Here is a 3,331-nt window from a genome sequence, read left to right on the forward strand (position 1 = left end):
CATCACCTGCAGCAGGGCAGCAGGAGATGAACCAGAGCCTCACAGTCTGCAGCTGACTGAAGAAACCTCTGCTTGGACTCTTGGAGACTGCTTCCTCTTAACTGTTGGCATCTTTCAAACCAAGCCCAAAGAGCCTTTTTCCTTTCACAGCTCCTCCAGCTTGCTTTCAGAGGCTGCTGCTTGTTCAAGGCCCACACCAGCCCACTCCTCATGCCAAAAGATGCTTTTATTTTTTCTGTTAGAACTCAGAAATGAACTCTGCCATTATTTAAGTTGTGCTTCACCACCAGATGCTCGCTGCCCAAGGCACTGAGATTTGGGAGCTGTTGCATTCTTAGCTTTCTTTCACAGCAGCACTTGTAACCGGCATGTCTTTGGGGACTGATGGTGGGGGTGTTTGGCTTTGTAAATGAAGGACTGAGAGGGAGGGCGTGTGTGTGGGGGGAAGTAAAATAGTGACTGCATTCACTATTTGTGTGTTGTGGAGGAAGGAGACAAGGATTTGCCAGCAGAGCTGCTCTTCTGGTTTACTTTTTCATACAATATAAATGCTGTAAGCCCTCTCTCGTGTTCAGAGTTGGATCTTTGTGACAAGGAGTGTGTGGAACTCTCTGACAACGGCTGCTTCACAGTTGGGGATCCAAGCCTGAACTCTTTAAGTGTGGTTCTTTCTGTCTGAGTATCTCCTTGACTGTCTTGATGAAGCTCTCTGCAGGTTGTTTGTGAAAGAGGAGGCCAAAGTCAGCAGTTCCAGCAGGAACCTCCTCGCTTGTCTTTCTCTGTTTTAGTAAGGTAGCCACATGGGGTTGGGCTGCAGCACACAGAGAGCATCCTCTGGGGTGCCAGATGAGCATCTGCAAAGTTGTGGAATTCATCACACTGGCTGGCAAAAGCCTGGCAAAGACAGGGAGGAGAGCAGCCTTTGCTCAGATCTGTCTCCTCTTTGGTGCTTCTTGTCAACTGCAGGGAAATAATAAAGCAAACACAGGGCAAGGCTTTGCTTCCATCAGGTGGCCAGGGGCATGAGGGGGTTTAGCTGAGCTCTGCTTGGAGGCTGAAAGTGCTGTCCAAGACCATCCCAAAGAGCATTTGGTGGATTTCTACAAACCTCTTTACTTGCAGGTGAGACTGAGCCCCCAAAGCAGCTTCCCATACAGCTCCAGGCTGTCAACTCATTTCAGCAAAGGAAAGGGATGCTGGCATTGCATGGGGTTAAGGTGGTACCCAAGAGGTGGTGATGTCCTTGTGCTTAAAGCCCCCACACTCATTTAATGCACCTCTGTAACCTTCCCTCTCAACAGACACCCAACCCTTTTATGGAGTCAGCTTAGCTAAGGAAGTGGTTACCTCACAGCATCAGAAATAGATGGCAGCAAGGCCCCAAATAGAGTCCAGAGACTTGTTCTTGAATGGTGTTGCAGTGGATGGAAGAGAGATATCCCTGGGTGGAAGATATCCCTGGACTGAAGATACCTTTGGGTGGAAGATATGCCTGGGTGGGAGGTATCCCTGGGAGGAAGATATCCCTGGGAGGAAGACATCTCTGGACTGAAGATATCCTTGGGTGGAAGATATCCCTGGATTGAAGATATCCCTGGGTGGAAGATATCCCTGGGAGGAAGATATCCCTGGGTGGAAGATATCACTGGGTGGAAGATATCTCTGGACTGAAGATATCCTTGGGTGGAAGATATCCCTGGATGAAAGATATCCCTGGATGAAAGATGTCCCTGCGTGGAAGATATCCCTGGGTGGAAGATATCTCTGGACTGAAGATATCCTTGGGTGGAAGATATCTCTGGATGAAAGATGTCCCTGCGTTGAAGATATCCCTGGGTGGAAGATATCTCTGGATTGAAGATATCCCTGGATTGAAGAGATCCCTGGGTGGAAGATATCTCTGGATTGAAGATATCCCTGGATTGAAGAGATCCCTGGGTGGAAGATATCTCTGAATTGAAGATATCCCTGGATTGAAGAGATCCCTGGGTGGAAGATATCTCTGGACTGAAGATATCCCTGGATTGAAGAGATGCTCGGGTGGAAGATATCTCTGGACCGAAGATATCTCTGGATTGAAGAGATCCCTGGATTGAAGAGATCCCTGGGTGGAAGATATCTCTGGACTGAAGATATCCCTGGATTGAAGAGATGCTTGGGTGGAAGATATCTCTGGATTGAAGAGATCCCTGGGTGGAAGATATCTCTGGACTGAAGATATCCCTGGATTGAAGAGATCCCTGGGTGGAAGATATCTCTGGACCGAAGATATCTCTGGATTGAAGAGATCCCTGGGTGGAAGATATCTCTGGATGAAAGATATCCCTGGGTGAAAGACGTCCCTGGGTGGAAGGTATCCTTAGGTGGAAGATATCCCTTGCTGGAAGAGATCCCTGGATGGAAGAGATCCCTTCTACAAAGATTGCAATTATTGATCAGCTATTTTTGATCAGCTGTTTTTGATCACCTACAGCACCTTGCTGCAACAACCCCAAAGACTGCTGGGGACAGCAGGAGGCATGAACCCAATGCCCTCTGCTTGCTGGGGCTGATGTTCACTTGATGATGTTTCTACAAGCTCCAGGAATGTTGCTGGTGGGGGTTGGTGGGGTGCAAAGCTCTCTGATTTCAAGAGCTGTGGGGGAAAAAACCCCAAACAACCCAAATCTGCTGTCGGAGAAGAGTGGCTCAAACTCTGGTTTGTTCATCTCCATCAGAGATGCCTTGAGACTGGGGAAAGAAGCCAAAGGAGCAGGGGACACAGAGATTGGGACTCTTGGTTTGTCCTCAGTTCACTGTCACCACTGGAAAGCTTGTGGGGTTTTGACCCTATTGATCCTCTTTTGACCCTATTGATCCTCTTTCGACCTTATTGATCCTTTTTTTTGACCTTATTGATCCTCTTTTGACCTTATTGATACTCTTTTGACCCTATTGATCCTTTTTTGACCTTATTGATGCTCTTTTGACCTTATTGATTCTCTTTTCACCTTATTGATCCCCTTTTCACCCTATTGATCCTCTTTTGACCCTATTGATCCTTTTTTTTGACCTTATTGATCCTCTTTTGACCTTATTGATACTCTTTTGACCCTATTGATCCTTTTTTGACCTTATTGATGCTCTTTTGACCTTATTGATTCTCTTTTCACCTTATTGATGCTCTTTTGACCCTATTGATCCTCTTTTGACCTTATTGATCCTCTTTTGACCCTATTGATCCTTTTTTTGACCTTATTGATGCTCTTTTCACCTAATTGATCATCTTTTGACCCTATTGATCCCCCTTTTATCCTCAGCATGGAGGGTTATCCCTTAAGGAGCTTTCCTT

The sequence above is a fragment of the Indicator indicator genome, chromosome 32, assembly GCF_027791375.1.
Source record: "Indicator indicator isolate 239-I01 chromosome 32, UM_Iind_1.1, whole genome shotgun sequence".
Taxonomy (NCBI): Eukaryota; Metazoa; Chordata; class Aves; order Piciformes; family Indicatoridae; genus Indicator; species Indicator indicator.